Source organism: Bos grunniens, chromosome 3, assembly GCF_055505025.1.
Source record: "Bos grunniens cultivar Pamir isolate PY7600 chromosome 3, Bosgru_T2T1.0, whole genome shotgun sequence".
Lineage (NCBI taxonomy): Eukaryota > Metazoa > Chordata > Mammalia > Artiodactyla > Bovidae > Bos > Bos grunniens.
The window spans coordinates 65,776,809-65,794,369 of NC_141167.1; the positions used below are offsets into that span (position 1 = coordinate 65,776,809).

General features: G+C 39.1%; 1 long non-coding RNA gene and 1 other non-coding gene across 3 annotated transcripts in view; both read right to left on the minus strand.

Annotated features, from left to right (window-relative positions):
- Positions 1–17,561, minus strand: part of LOC147375741 (uncharacterized) — a 629,781-nt gene that overhangs the window by 231,632 nt on the left and 380,588 nt on the right. The window lies entirely within an intron of this gene.
- Positions 7,143–7,248, minus strand: LOC147375742 (U6 spliceosomal RNA). The gene has a single exon (XR_015161703.1). It is a non-coding gene; the product is annotated as a U6 spliceosomal RNA (small nuclear RNA).

Consider the following 17,561-nt stretch of genomic DNA (forward strand, 5'->3'; position numbering starts at 1 on the left):
CAGTAAAATGTGGTTCTATCAGAAATCCTTAAGTACAACAATAATAGATAGTACCATCACTATTAATTATAATGAGACCAAAGAAAGTGTGTTTCTATCATAGCCAGGTTCCTAACTCTGATGTTAAGATGTATTTGACTGAGAACAGCAATATCTAACTATTAGACTTGCTTCGAATTTTGTTTCCCAGTTTTCCTTTCAGTTCAGTTCAGTCGCTCAGTTGTGTCCGACTCTTTGCAACCCCATGAATTGCAGCACGCCAGGCCTCCCTGTCCATCACCAACTCCTGGAGTAGAGCATCTTTTAAAATATAAAAACCTTTTTGAAATTAGTGAGACTTTCAGTCTTGAGGTGAAAGACCCATTCTTTTTCTATCCAGTATTGCCTTTCATAGGTCCTATGTCTATTTTTTCAATATTCAGAAGATTTTTAAATCCACATAAACTCCTGATATTTGATAGCTAAATCTGTGTTTAAAATAAACAGAAGGAAACATTTATGGAAAACATAGTAGTACTCAATAAATGTTTGTCTGGCTAGACTCTTGACATGAGTAGCATGTTTGCTCACTAGATACATGCAATGCTATTTGGTCCTTATGACATGAGTTCAGGCAGCAGTGTTGATCTCTGCTATGCAGGCAAGAAATCTGGGAGAATCAGAGCCTTACCCAGGATCACACAATTAACAGGTCACCCAGAAGGAATCTGCCCTGAAGTCACCTGATTCTAAGTCCCTGTGCCCAGTCCCAGTGATCAAGGTGATTCTTGGACTTCAGCTCCTCACGCTGAAGAATCTTATTAATAATTATTTTAGACAAAGTTGACCCTTCCAACGTGTTAAGTATTTTATTAGGCTTTTCTCAGATTATTCAACTCCATTGTGTCTTTTTCTTCTAAGGTCATCTCAGCAGCCTGAACAACATGCAGATGCATCATGGTAGAACAGAATATTTTAAACAATCCTCCAAGGATGCAGCATCCTCATCTAAAAATCAATGGACCAAGAAGAGTAGGTGGTAACTCAGAAACTAGTATGATTTTAGACCTTGGTCATCTCAAGTGCCTCTCAGTGACTTCACGTGCTCATACTTTATGACTGTTACAAAATAAAGATTAGGTAATTAAATGGAATTTAAAAGATCACTGAACATTTTTTAAAGTGTTTAATGAAATGACCCTTTAAAAACAACCTATTAGATGTCACATGCCTTTCAAAAACATGGAACATCCTAATAAGAACAGAACAAACAAATAAACAGCTGAGGCCTTTAGGGTCCCTGAGATCATAAAACTTTTGGCCTCTTTTCTGACACCAATGGCTTTCAACTCCACTGCACCCCCTCAGACAGTTGGTGCCAGAGTCTGCAGCCTTGAAAGGCAGCCGGCAGCAACTCGGACTGAAGTTGTTCTGGCAGCAGGAGGCCCCAAAAGCATCTGATTATTTTAAAATGTGCTTTCATTGTGCTGCTTGCAGCTGTGAGTGAATTTTGTTTAAACAAACAAAAGAAAGGACCACTTGCTTCTTTAAAATCCAGGTTTTCCCCCCTCTGCAGAGCAGCTGCAAAGAGCGCAGCATTGCCTTCACAAGCCCCCTGCCTTCCTGAGAGCACCACTTTGGGAGGATGCCTTCCTCTCCAGCAGAGAATCAACACCGAGCTCCCAAGGGCTCAGGCTTCCAGGGCTCTCCTCATTGGCTGACCCGTGCAGACAGGCAGATGAATGGACCAACTTAGAACTGTAGAGTTTCAAAGTTGGCAGAATCCTTAGAAGTACTCTGGTCTGACTAGCAGGTCTTTTACAGATGAGAATACTCAAGGACAGAGAGGTTATGTGGCTGGCCTAAGGTTTCACATCTAGTTAATGGCAGCCCCAGTGCATATAATCTGGAACCAGGAGTAATGGGGTGCAGGGAAATAGAGATGGGGCACCATCATTAGACAGAATCTGCCATTTTTCTTCCCCAAGGCAGTATTTATGAGAGCTGTCTGCTTGGTATCCTAAAGATGCTTGGCCACTGGCTCCCTTGTTCCTCGCCAGTTCCATTTCTGAATCACCTTCTCAGTTGAATTCTGGAACTACTTCTCTCTACCCTCACCATCTGCCACAGGATCACCTCTCTCAATAAAGAATCTTCCTGCCAGTGTAGGAGAAGCAGGATCGCGAGTTTGATCCCTGGGTATGGAAGATCTCCTGAAGGAGGAAATGGCAACACACTCCAGTATTCTTGCCAGTAAAAAATCTCACAGACCGAGGTACCTGGCAGGCTACGGTCTGTGGGGCACAAAGAGTTTGGTGCAACTAAGCACACATGCATGGTGCTTCTCTTAAAAAGTATCATCTCCCCAATGCATCAGGCGTTACAAATTTGATATGACTGTAATTCATAGATGTGAATATGTGCCTTGTTTAAATTTATTTCTGGCCTTTGCAATCCACATTACTCATGGGGTTTATTCCTTTGAGAACACTACCAAATTAGGCAAGAGAGTCTTAGAGCATGGCTTCAGAGCTTCTTCTTAGGTCAGCACACAGGTAACCAGTGACCATGAATCCTCCCAGGCATCTATGAGTTCAGAATGAGCCACATGGTGATAAATGGTGATCAATTTCATTTATGCCATTGCCCCTTTAGCAAGAGGGTAGCTCTGCCAATCACTTGCCAATCAATTTAACAGAATGCAGGTTGTGTCTCACCCAATTCAAGTCTCCTAATTAATGGAGCAACAAAATTTTGACATTTTGCTGGCTTCTCCAGCTCTTGTGGGAATTGGGGAAGAGAACTGAAGGAGGTTCAGGAGAAGGGGGAGAGTGAGTAAGGAGAGAAAAATACATACTGATTTAATGGGTCTTCACCAATTCTTAGCTAATAACAACTTTTTAAATAAGCAATTTTTAAATTATAAAAGCAATATGTGTTCAGTGCAGAAAATCTTTATAAAATACTGGGAAGTATAAAGAATAAATAACTTTGATCTTTTTTTTTTTCATGTAATTAAAACCTGAATGCCATTTAGCTTAAATGGTTAGGTAATATATTAGCTCATTCTAAAATTAGGGCACAATTTAGTGCTGTTTTAATTCAGAAATGTGACAATGCCATCAGATACAAGGTCTCACTACACCTCTGTTCCATCTCCTGTGTGTCAGTTACCCTTAAGGCCAACTTCCTTCCCCAGGGGATTTCCCACAAAATCTCTTCCAATATCACCTGGGACTTCATGTTTCCTCATCATGGTCAAGGAAAGAGAATGTGTATCTACCACTCAACTAAATGTCTTTCAAGTCTTTTAGTTGGATCAAATGAGAGGACATGCCTATATCTGAATCAGACATTAGTGCCAAGGTAGTGCTTGCACTAAATGGCATGGGCCTGGATTATGTGTCTATTTCTAACCTAGTAACCATAACTAGACAGATGGGGTCATGCTGACTGACTTCAGTCAATGATAGACCACCTATAGAACTCAAGGTAAAAGTCAGCCTTATCAAATTAAATGGCTGTTGCATATGGTATGAAGGTAGAGAGGATAATGGGATAGATGTTAGGGAGTCAATCACAATGTTTTCCATACACTGGAAGTCCAACTGCCTACTGAAGAACCACTTTAGGTATTTTTTCTATATAGCTCTGAACATAACATATATATATTATGTATGCATGTGTTTGTGTGTGTACATTAGAAATATACTATATATACCGTTTTATGTATTTTTTATTTTTAACTGACAAATACATCATCAGTGTTTTCTCATGCCACTAAATATTCTAAAAAAAATTATTTAAAAGGCTGCATGGAATATAATTACTTTACAATGTTGTATTAGTTTCTGCTGTACAACAAAGTGAACAGCCATATGTATGCCAATGAAAAAACAATTAAATTAAAGAAAGGCTGCATGGAATTTAAATAACTCCTCAAGTTTGAAGATTTACTGAGTCATTTCATCCTTTATCCTTACAAATTAAGCTATAATAAATAAATCTGCACATGTATCATTGTCATATCCAAGCTTGCTTCCATAGGACAGACTACAAGAAGTGGTATTGGAGAGTGAAAGGGAATAAACAAAGCTGAGAAGCTAAGACCCCAGTTTCCAAAACCTGAGTCTGTATTTTCTTACTAACAGAAAGCCTCACCTAAGCCTTGATTTCAAAGATCCAGGGATATACCCTGATTGGTCAAGCTCAGTTCATCTGCAGATTCCTTGCTGTGAAGATAGTTGAAGTAGAGTTCTGTAGAGTTGCTACTTGACTGGCAGCCCCTTACATCCTTGGTAGCTCAGCTGGTAAAGAATCTGGCTGCAATGCAGGAGACCCTGGTTTGATTCCTGGGTCAGGAAGATCCCCTGGAGAAAGGATAGACTACCCACTCCAGTATTCTCAGGCTTCCCTGGTGGCTCAGCTGGAGAAAGGAACAGCTACCCCCTCCAGTAGTCCGGCCTGGAGAATTCCATGACCTGTATAGTCCTTGGAGTTACAAAGAGTTGCACATGACTGAACGACTTTCACTTTCACTTACATCACAGACATGATCTAAGTAGCAAGGAGCAGCTTCCCTAGAGGAGAAAGTCATGATCAGAAGGAGAGGGAAGACAGGATAAGTGGACACTAACAACTCAGCATATAAATGTCATCTTTTAAAATCCTTAATGCCATGACATAGTTACTACCATAAATTGGGTAGAGAAAGAAAATAAGATTCATAGAAATCAAAGTAATTGCCTTGGATCTCTGTGTCTCTCTGTCTCTGTTGCACTCTCTCTCTCTTTCTCTTTCTCACACATACACCTTTCAGTCATTTTTCTCTTCTGCACTCCAGGACGGTGTGCTAACTTTTCCCAAAAGTGTTCCAAATGGCTTCTTAGCATCACAGAAGAACCTGTAGACTCAGTCTAGTCTGTTCATCTTATTTTCTAGCCTAGGAGAATAATATAACCAGAAATATTAAATACCCTGCCCAAGTTAAAACCTAATGTCATAAGCAAATTCAAACTCAAGGCTTCCATCTCCCAAGCTAGGTGATCTCCCATTCACACGTGGATATTTCTGTCACTTCAAAGAAGAGTGAGCTCTGAGGGTAAAAATTAGTGTCAGGAAGACACTCCAGAGAAGAATGACAAAGGACAATGAGCACCTGTGCAGTCTCCAGAGTATCCTGCTGTCTCCTTAGAAAGAGATGAACTCACATCTACTGATAGCAGTGTTAAAGGAGTAACTGAGGACAGCAGTGTAGTTAGAAAGTCAACAAACATTTATCACATACCTCTTAGGTGTCCAAACACCTTTTGCATGCAAGGTCCTGGGGAGAGAGTCATAAACAACGCAGGTATGGTCACTTGCCTCACAAAGGTAGAAATCTGGTGAGGAAGGTCGATGTTAAACAAAAAGTCACAGGTGTGATGGCTATTTGGAAAGGTCAAGTGCAGGATACTGTGGGAATGCAAAGCCCAGCCCATCAATGGCAAGTAGGAATGGCCACTCAAAAGAGGGGAGTTTAAGTTGAGACTTGAATGATGTGTAGGATATATTCAAGGGCATTTGGAGTGGAGTAGTGAGCCAAGTAATAGTATATAAAGGCCCAGAGGAGAAAGAAAGTGATGGTGTGGGATATAAGGTCCCTGTGGTTGGAATATAGAGTAAAGAAGAGGGTGGAACAACTGCCTAGAGAGGAGAATAGGGACCAGAGAACATAGAGCTCCATGAGCTATGTTCAAGAATTTGGTGTTCATTCTGAGGACAATAGAAGAGTTTTAAGCAGGGAGAGACATAACCATCTCTGCATTTTTAAAGATCTTTCTTCCAGCAGCATTGAGAGCTCAGAAGGAACTGAAACTGAACGTGGTGAAAAACCTCTTAGGATGAGCTTACACTGGTCAGATTAAACCATGGTGGTGGCTTAGATGTGAGTGTTAGCAGAGAGGAGCTCAGCATTTGCTTCCACTCTTCCTTGAACCATGCGTAACAGGAAAAGCAAAATCAAACCTGAAGTCTATGCATGAGGGGGGTCTCTGAGAATTAAGATAAAAAGGAATTAAAATTGCCTTCTGTTTGCTAAGAAAGGATTAGAGAAATGAGTCCACAGAAGAAAAATAAAATTAGGTGTAGTGTTCTGATTCACAGACACTATTTCCTGGCCAGATGCTGCTGTGAAAATTTCAGAAACACTCGCTAAAAATCATAAATGAAAATCACATATTCACAACATTTAATGAGAATACAGGCTGAATTTACAGCTGCTGAATGTACAATATGGATGAAGATGTTGATTTACCCATGGAAGATGGAAATATATATGATAGAGGAAAACAGTACCCAGAAATGTGATAAACATTTGCATGAAAATGAGTCACTGGAAAAATTCAAAACTTCTCCAATACTTTATGCACCAAATTATCTTCAGAGCAGTCAAAAAGAAATAATAATATATAATAATAGTGCATTTTCCTGCCATTAATTTTGTCACAAAACTTCTGTTGACTTCAGTGGAAGTTCTGCATCTAGAATGTGGCCCAGGAAATTTATAGTCTGTAACTCAGAGACCAAAGACCTTGAACATCAAGAAAATCTCTTACCCTTATTTATATACACTGTTCTTTATCACAAAAGAAGAGCTGGTACCCATTCCAACTAACCAATCATTATGCAAGGAATATTCTGACTCACCCAGCATCTTTAATCAGTAAATGCTGTGCCAATGGAAAGAGAGTGGGAAGAAGTCACAGCATCCATTAATAAAAAATGACTGGGGCTTTCTATCAACAGAAGCATCATTAGAAAACGTATGGTAGGAAAATAGTAGGCTGTACATTTGTGGTGGCAGGGATGGCAGTAGAATACTAACATTTATACCCTCTTAAGCACTTTGTTTTAAAATGATGCAGATTTCAGGTAACTACATATGTACTTAACACAGCATTTTGCATTTCCAATTTCTTCCTAAATTCCTGACTATAGTCTCAAAAGACAGGACTGCCTTACCTGACTCTGGCTCGCCCTCCAGCCTCCTAACACAAATATTTCTATTTTTTCCAGTTTTATTGAAATAAAATTGACACATGACATATGATTTTAAGATATACAACTTAATGATTTGATATATGTATTTAGTACAAAATTGTAATTCATAATAAGTTTGGTTTAAAAATAGTGCTTCATGAATGTGCATGTTATCTTTGCATAGAGACCATGCTTAGTCTTCTCTGTTTGGTTCAAATTTTGTAGTGTACATGCTTTTGGGGCAAACATCAGAGGTATTTTTAACAGGTAAGTGACTGCCACTGTCGGAGTACATCTTCCATAAAGGCTTTTGGTCAATTCTTGGCAAAAGACATATCAGATATGAAGAAGAAGAACCTCAGATTAATATAATATTTTCTTGAACAGTCTCCTCTTTGCTCCACTTCTCCTCCCAATCATGATCTCTTGAGTAAGTAAAAAAATATAATTCACATTTCTAATAAACTGTGCAATCTGTATTTTAACTGAGGGTACTTCTTGGTCACACAGTAGAGTTGTAATTCCAAAGTAACTGTACTGCATTTTGAAAGAAAACAAGGCAGTCACATTCCATTAACAGTATGCCTTATCAAGTGTGTCTCTTGGTAGGTTAAAGGGAGTGAGTCATTCACTGAGGGTAAATGGGAGGATCATACATTCATATAAAACACCTACAAATCTTAATAAGGGAATGAGCTAAAACTACAAAAGTCCTCATTATCTGTATAACTTTTCCAGTATCACTAACACATGTCACCAGTGGATTAATAGTATTCTGCCCTAATGGCTATTCTATCCTAACATTAACCCAAGCACGGTCCATAAAGTTACTCGAATATCCATGGAGGAGCTTACTATAGTTTATGCAACTTCCAGTTCTAGCAGTTCAATAAGAACAACAGCATCAAATTCCTCATCTAAGGCTCAGTTGTACAGATCTGAAGTCTAGAGACTAGATAATAATATCAAATATTATTCACAATGAATTTAGATTCCCATTGTATCAGTTTTCCAAGCCTTGTTTTCAAACGATCATGGCTCTGATCCCGTTATACATAGTAGAAAACGACTGCTCATGATATTTCACTATTAACCTATATTCTATCTTCAGACAGAAGAGGGATATATGGTGTTCTCAAATCACTACTCAGTCTATACTGGAAATAAAACTGGCTTTTATAAGAAGTAGTTGGAACGGGACTTCCCAGGCAGTGCTAATGGTAAAGAACCCACCTACCAACGCAGGAGATGCAAGAGACGTGAGTTTAATTCCTGGGTTGGGAAGATCCCTTGAAGTAGGCAGTGGCAACCCACTCCAGTATCTTGCCTGTAAAATTCCATGGACAGAGAAGCCTGGAGGGACACAGTCCATGAGGCCACAAAGAGTCAAACACAACTGAGTACACGTACATGCACACACATGCACACACACACATATACACACAGTTGGAATATACCACCCACCAAAAGAAAAAAAAATCCTATTTAATCCACTCTTTTATTGGAATTCCAGGATTTATGTCACTATTATAGAAAAACTCATTTTGGTTATAGCACCAACATGGCCAAACAAATGACTTCTAGATGGGAGAAGAAAATATTTGGCCAAGATAAATAGGTGTTCAAACAGGCCTCCCCAGCTTACTCATTTTGCTATATGGAAAATGAACTAACCGAGTTTAATGTACACCAAATGAGATCTGGAAGCATGTTCTAATTCACTTCATTCTGTACCAGGAATGAGCAGTTTTTGATTTCTCTACACCCACCTTTAGCCCCTACAGTATATTCTCAACAAAGTGGCCAGTGATCCTTTTAAAATATACACTAGGTCATAAGACTTCTCTATTCAGTCTCCTCCACATCTCCCATTCTAGAAATAGCAACCCTGAGCCCTGGCAATGGTCTACAGACCTATGCAATCTGGCTTCTCTGGTCTACTTCTTACCCTCCCCTGCTCACTTTACTCCAGTCCCACTGAACACACACTTCTCAAACATGCCCAGCATACTCACAACTCAGGACCTTTGCACTATTCGTCCCCTCTGACCAGAGCACTCTTTCCTCTGACATCACATGACTCATTCTCTCACCTTCTTCAAATTTTTGCTCAAAAGTCAGTATCTCAACAGGCATCCAACCTATTTAAAATTATCTTGTGCCTCCTCTCACCCATTCCCCTGGTCCTATTCTGTTTGTCCTCCATCAGTTCAGTTCAGTTCAGTCACTCAGTCGCATCCGACTCTTTGTGACCCCATGAATCGCAGCACGCCGGGCCTCCCTGTCCATCACCATCTCCCGGAGTTCACTCAGACTCACGTCCATTGAGTCGATGATGCCATCCAGCTATCTCACTCTCTGTTGTCCCCTTCTCATCCTTCCCCCAATCCCTTCCAGCATCAGAATCTTTGAGTCAACTCTTCACATGAGGTGGCCAAAGTACTGGAGTTTCAGCTTTAGCATCATTCCTTCCAAAGAACACCCAGGACCGGTCTCCTTTAGAATGTCCTCCATAGCACTCATCACTTCCTAACATCCTACAGAGTTTACGCGTTTACTGTGTTTATTGTCTCTCTCCCTCACTAGAATGTAAACTTCACAAGGGCAGAAACTTTAGTCCATTTTATGCACTACTGTTTACTCAGAACTTGAAACAATTCATGTTGTGTTACTGTTGCTGTTTACTCGCTCACTCATGTCCAACTGTTTGAAATTCCATGGACTGTAGCCTGCCAGGCTCTTCTGTCCATTGGATTTCCCAGGCAAGAATACTGGAGTGGGTTGCTATTTCCTTCTCTAGGGGATCTTCCCAACCCAGGGATTGAACCCAGGTCTCCTGTTTCCTGCATTGGCAGGCTGATTCTTTACCTCTGAGCCACCTGGGAAGCCAAGAAACAATGCACAGCACACAGTAAATGTAAGTTTAGTAATATTTGTTGAATAAAAGAATTCATTCCAAAGTTGCTGAACTTAGCAAAGATCTAGCACGCTGAAGAGTCACAGCTGTTTTACTTCAAGCTGTAATTTAAATTCTGAAGCCTTAGTTTTATCATCTGTGAAATGGAATAATTATGTTATTTAACACTTAGGCTTGTTGTAAAGATTAAGGGCATTAAAGTTTAAGGGATCAAATATAAATGGAAAGTATTTTAGGCAATGATTCATATACTGATGATTTTGATTAGTCCAAGAGTAATAGGAACCATAACTAACACTTGTATAGAATTTTACATCTTACAAAGAACACCATTGTTTTCATTAGATCCTCCCAGGATCCTCCCAGGTTCACTCTAGGAAAATTTTAATAACTGAATCCTCAGTGTCTGTGCCTCAGCAACATCAGGGGTGTATCTAACCACAAGGCTCTGAATGAAAGAGGCAGATTCAGACTGAAGTCCTCTGGGTCCAAGCCCTATGCTCTCTCCTCAGTGTCAGAGAAAGAAAATATACTTCTAGCACAAGATTTTAATAAAACAAGATGCTCTCTACTGTTTTTGTTTTTGTTTTGCTTTGTTTATTGAATCTGGATGTCCGCACAGAATGTGGCTTATATGAGGTGGTAGCATCAACACCAAGTACTCCCTGCAAATCCCAAGAAGTCAAGACTCAACCATTGGAAGAGACTTCTTATCACCGATCACTGACTTAATCACATGGGTGCAGACGAGAGTACCTTTACTAGGTCAGTGTTTCCTAACATCCTACAAACATCTCTAGAAAAGGATCAGGTTTTCTAAGAGCATCCAAATTCCTGATTCAGTCTGGTTTACATGGTTGGCATTTAGTAAATTCTTAATGCATAAATGAATGGATTTTAAAAATGAATGTGTTTATTGTTGCTGCCCACATTAGCTTGCAACACAACATTTTCTCCCTTCTTTTCTTCTACAGTAATTAGAGTACAAGAAGATGTCTACAGCATCATGCCACACCCCATCCCTCACTACTGTGCTAACTGGAAAACAAGTTCCCCAGAATGTTGTGCATGAAAGAATAACACACTGAGGAAATGCTGAGTTAAACAAGTTCAAACAGGATTTTTCAATACAGGACTTCTCAGATCTTTTATCCCATGATGCACATTGCAAATCTTCAAAATCTGTAGCATTTTGCAAATTTATTGAAAAATTTGTATACTCCCTTCCCCATGAAACAAAGCTTTTTGCACAGAGTTTCTCTCAAGTCAAGCTTACCAAAGAATGTGTTTATCTATAACAAATACACAGAGGATCTTCAAAAGTAGATCCACAAAAAAAGTAAAATAAAATGTGAAGAACATGAAGAAGTCAAGAGGAGTCCACATATTTTGTGAAACTGAATACCTTACAAGGTAATTTTACTTAGATTTACTATTCAATTTCCATTAAGTCTTGGCTTCCCCAGTGGCTCAGTGGTAAAGAATCTGCCTGAAATGCAGGAGCGGCAGGAGATATAAGTTCGATATCTGGGTCAGGTCAAGATACCTGGGAGGAGGAAATGGCAACCCATTCCAGTATTCCTGTCTGAAGAATCCCATGGACAGAGGAGTCTGGTGGGCTACAGTCCATGGGGTCATGAAGAGCTGGACACGACTGAGTGACTAACACACTTTTCCGTTAAGCTGAATGAAAGGTTTGCTTAAGCCCCAGATTCTGAAAGTGTATTATTTTGGAGGATGTGCTAAAGATTGATATTTATTTCACCTTTTTTTTTTTTTTCAAAGGAAGGCACTGGTTTTGGGTCCTTACATAATCTCATGGATAGACCAAAGCTCCTCATAGACAAAGTAGTTAAACTTACGGTGGGAAGGAAAACAAAGGATGCCCCTGTCCCACTGGTCTTAGCACAGGGTCTCTTGGCCCATGTAGATGAAAACTTCCATCAAAAGGCAAAAGTTATCAAAAAACCTTTTTCAGTTAACAGCATGTTATTTATATTTGTAAGATTAAATAAAGCTAACAAAGTACTGAGAACATAGGCCACAGACTTACACATTTAAATGAGGCTAAGAAGAGGATGGTTGAGGAGTGAGGTATGTCAGGGAAGGATGGCTGGGATTGGGCTCCCTAAAGGGGGTGATAGGAAGGTCTTATCATGAAGGAGGATCAAGTAAAATGGGAATGAAAGACCCTTGAAGTCCACTGTGTCCACTGTGTACATTAGCCTTGTGGCAGCCATGTTGATTGGCTCAGCAGTAAAGAATCCACCTGCCAATGGAGGAGACGTGGGTTCAATTCCTGGGTTGAAAAGATTCCCTGGAGAAGGGAATGGCAACTCTCTCCAGTATTCTTGCCTGGAGAATCCCATGGACAGAGGAACCTGACGGACTATAGTCCATGGGGTCACAAAGGAGTCAGACACAACTTAGAAACTACACAACAACAACAAAGCCATGATGACAGATTTTGAGTTTTGAAATTTTTTGTAGGAAACAGTAAGCAGAAAGCTAGAAGACTAAAGCTGGCTGTGTAGATGCTTCTGGCTAAAGATACAAAGATACATAGGGACAGAAGTTACGTCCAAAGAGGACCCTGCCTTTAGCTAGTATGAGAAGCAACTGACAATGTGAGGTTCCATTTGATGTAAAAACCAAACAAAACAAGCCTTTTTCTCTGGCTTATCCAAGGGAGTCCAATTCCCCCTCTTTCTCCACTCCACCCCACACTTACCTCCTTAGCCTTAACCCCTGAATAAAGAGGACAGAAACTACCCAGATTGTCTCTGCTGCTGTGACAGAGTTTTATATATGCATTAAGAAATACTCCACTCATCATCACTGCCCTATCTTACATTTCATTTTTCAAGCTATAGAAATATACAGACTGTTTGAATAGCAGGTAAATCCCCTTCTCTCTTTCTGAATGTAGATGGTTAGTGAATCGTTAATGAAATCACTTGACACTGAGATCTTGTTATGTTATACGGAGACACTTTTCATGGGCTTTATCTGCAAATCCAAACCGGAGTCCAGTTCCTTTTTGTCCTCAGCGTTCCCACTATGCTCTTCCTTCCAGGCTTTTAAAAATATCACTCAGAGTCCTTTCCAGGCAATCCATATTAAGCACACAGCTATCTGAGGCAAAGGCTTTCTCTTAGTGCACCTGGTTTTGGAGTGTTTTAATGGGGACCATTTTAAATGGGTTAACCCCAAACCTGGAACAAATCTTCATGCTGTTGAGAGAGAATGCACTGTCCCTAGACCAACACAGCTATCCGTCAGCCCACTCATTGTCACCCACAGCTCCCTCCTCAGAGCTGTTGAAATCTGCTCTTCCTTTGTCTTCTTAAGAAGATCTAGTTTCCCCTGGATTCTTTCCAGGATAAAACCCACTCATTTCCTTGACTTGCAATGTCCTCTTGAAAGCTAAGTAATGAAAGCAGATGCTCTAATTCAGACACATATTTTCTCACTCAAATGTTCATCACATCTTCCCACCTAAAGCTGAAGTATTAGCTCTTGGGAAAAATCAGTCTCTAAAGGCCACAGAAAAGTTGGTCAGGATGTTTTGGTGGGTTCTGTAACTTTCAATTAATCCAAAACTTTATTTCATAAAGCTTTTGTGTATTCTGTTTTCATTCCTATAGGATATCCATGGAAAAACAAATATACTTTTCTTTCTGAGTATCCCGTACTCTTTCCACATCCTTGAGTGCTAAGTTGCTTCAGTCTTGTCCAATTCTTTGCAACCATATGGATTGTAACCCATAATCCACCTCCCCAACCCAGGCTATCCATGGGATTCTCCAGTCAAGAATACTGGAGTGGGTTGCCATGCCCACTTCCAGGGGACCTTCCCAACCCAGGGATCAAACCTGTGTCTATTATGTCTCTTACATTGGCAGGTAAGTTCTTTACCACTACTGCCACCTGGGAAGCCCTCATACCATTTAAAAATAAAAACAACAACAATGAAGGTATTCTTTTTCTTGGAAAGAAAACCTGCAACCTGGAGATTATCTTCTTTTCCCAGTTGCAAATAAACTGATATCCTTTTAGCTAAAACCCCAAACAATACCCACAAAAGAAAGATATGAAAAATTATTTCCTCATATTCCTGATTTTCCTTTCTCTTCCATGATGTGGGGAGAGAAGGAGCTAATATAACAGGCAAGTAATTTCTAACTTGTTCCCATAAACACACAGGCCTTACGCTGCGGACACGACCCTTCTTATAAGTGTATTATCTGCTATAGATCAAAATTTTTCCAAGTTAAAGAATCCAAAAAAGCAAGACTATTACAGTAACCTTGTGTGTCTTACTGCATGGCTGATTCTAAAAAGCTAACTAAATAAAATTAATTAATTAAAAGACTCACATCCAGTATTTCCTGTGACTGCTGTTTATCCTCCATGGCATGCACAAACTTTTTTTTTTAGAAATTGCGGGAAGTGTCAAGACCCTTACTTGCTACAATTTAATTTTCTGCTTCTAAGGCAATTACAGTTCAATGAATGATGATTCAAACACATCGAAGTTTTCATTACTCTTTGCTTAATTTGTCAGTTAATGCCTTTGAGTTCTATGGTTTCCCCGGCAGTCTTAACTTGCCATTAAAAACCTGTCAAAGAAACAACCTTCTGATTCTGGTGGGTTTAAAGACTGTACCTCTTTTCATTGTTAAGTTAGAACTTGCTCCTCAACCAAAGTATTCATACTCTAGGAATTCACAGTTAGGAAAGGTTGCAATAATTCTGCTTAGTGTTTTTTAATATAACAGCACTGCAATAAATAGCGGAAATAAGAGTTCATGCTTAAAATACTATATATCACAAGAATGTTACTTTCTATCAATGTTTCGTAGTGGTTTATGGTTACCTGATAAATGTTGGACTTTTACATTCCTCTCCATGTCCCAAGCATCTATTATATTTACACATTTTGTACTTCTCTAATATTTTTGCAATACATTTTCCTGAATCGGCTGATGACATTTAATAGAATGTTTAAGACACAATATAAAACCTTAAATGCTTTTGCTTATTCTGGGGGAAAATGTACACATAGATTGGATTTCAAATTAAAACCTATGATGGTGCACCCAACATTTTTGCTTCTGCTATACATATTAAAATATAACTAAGCACTCCTTATGCAATACTGCAGCATCCAGACAAATAACAAGCTCTCATACTTACAAGCAAGCTAGATGATTAAGGAGCTATTAATGAAGGGAAACAAAACCACAGTGCTGGGATGTAATAGTCCATGAAATTCTTATTGGTAGAAAGAAAATCTGCAGCAAATAATTATTAACCTAAATGCTATAGAAAATATAAAGCAAACAGGGGGAAAATGTATTCTTTAAGCTAAAATATAGGTTAAAAATTGCTGACAATGTGAGGAAAGTCTATTTGCATACCACAGGGCTCCATCTGCTGTGGAAAATATATGCTGCAAGAATGATTTAATATTTAATAGAAGTAGTAGCCACTGTTAATTATAATTTGCACATTTACAAATCAGCACTGATAGCAATACAAATTATGAAATATAAGGGTGTTCTGCTGGATACTAGGGAAAGTAAGATGACAGACAAAGTTAATGGAGTATCCCTAACCACAGCTCTGTCAGAACACATCAGAGAACTAATCCAGTTACAAAGAGCCTGCAATGGAAAATCTATTTAAAATATTAAAATGCTGTTTGGTAAAAGCTTTTTCATAGTGCATTTTACTTAAACAGTTGCTTATTGCTCATGGGTCATTAGCTGTACACCCAGATGCATTCTGCAAACTGCCATTTAAAAGAATAGTAGAAATTAAATAAGAAATATATTTCTGCAGCATTTTTCTTGATATATAGAAAGAGTTCGCTTAATATCTAGTCTGGATATGGAAAAATTAGCTTGTGGTCACACCACAAGTGGAAAACTGTGGAATTAAGCACTACACTTTGCCTACACAGAGCCATAAAATTCAACACAACTTTTCCCTCTAGACTCAATCTTATTCCCATTTATACTGAGATGCTAATAGTGATGATACAAATCGACTCTTATTTAGTAAGAAGACAGAAATTAGCATTGATTTTTTCATTAATCTTCTATTTCACCTCATTTCTCTCATCATCATATAATATGGATTAGTAGTGAGTGCATTTTATGCACAATGTTTTAATATAACTTTTATTCTCTACATCATGAATACTGTTAATTTTAGCCCCTGAAATTTTTAATTTATGGAACCGATCCTGTATCCAAATTCCTTCAATTTACTATGATTAGGAAATCTTTACTCTGTGACCGTTATCTTTAATGTATGGTAAAGATGTTTTTGCATCTTGGAAAAAATAGAGAACAAAGGCTATACCAAGAATAGTTTTAAATAGTCTAAGGTGGCTCAGGGATAAATAATCCACCTGCCAGTGTAGGGGATGTAGGAGACAAGAGTTCAATCGCTGGGTTGGGAAGATCCCCTGGAGAAAGAAATGGCAACCCACTCCAAATTCCATGGACAGAGGAGCCTGGCAGGCTATGGTCTATGGGGTTGCAGGAGTCAGACATGACTTAGTGACCAAACCACCCCAGTACATCAGGAAATATTAGCATATAGTTAAGTCTACTTAAAGTATATTATGAAGGTGCTTGTTGGCTGCAGGTAGAGGTAAAAAATTAGCAGTCTCAGGGTCAAGTACTTATAGGAAACATTTTCTTAGTCATCTTCTTTTTAAAACTGGAATTGGAAGCTTCTAAACAAAGCACCCATCACCTTTTACTGTCTTATTTTTAGAACTTCATACCTTCACATTTTCTTCCTGACCTCTGTATTATTCCTGACTTAAAAAATATTTACATCACTATTAATAAGCTATTTTATCTGTTGTTGGATGTATTTTTTTTTACCACCCAAAGCATCCAGTTCATGCAAACAACCCAAATGAGGACCCATGAGATATGGACTTCATTAATCTGAGGCCTGAAAGGTGCTACAGCACTAATACAAAGATATTGAAACCTATGAGGAATTTGTCTGTTTTCATCAGGACTCTGGATGGAAAACATACATATACCAAGTATAATAGTTTCTCCTGAGAATCAGCCCTGTGAACTTGCTACCATTCAGGTCACAACTTCAAATATATAATATCTGTGCAGCCAGAGAAACCTGAAGCTAAAATATTATATTAGAATGGTATCACCTTGGTGGTTTAGTCACTAAGTTGTGTCTGACTCTTGCTACCCCACAGACTGCAGCCTGCCAGGCTCCTCTGTCCATGGGATCCTCCAGGCAAGAATACTGGAATGGGTTGCCATTTCCTTCTCCAGGGTATCTTCCCGACCCAGGGATCAAACCCAGGTCTTCTGCATTGCAGGCAGATTCTTTAGCAAAGGAGCTATAGTATCACCTTAGTACCATCCAACTGTACCCACCAGGAGCAAGAACAAGATCTTTCTGGAGGAAAATATCCCCGAGCTAGGCCCTCAAGATACCCACAGAAGTTTAAAAATGTACGAGCTCATAGTAAAAAAAAAAAATTATCAAGCATGTGAAGACATACTCCACTATTTATGAATAAACAGAAACAAACTACAGGTTTAAACCTGTAAGCCTTATAGTTCTAAAAATATTAGTTATAGAATGT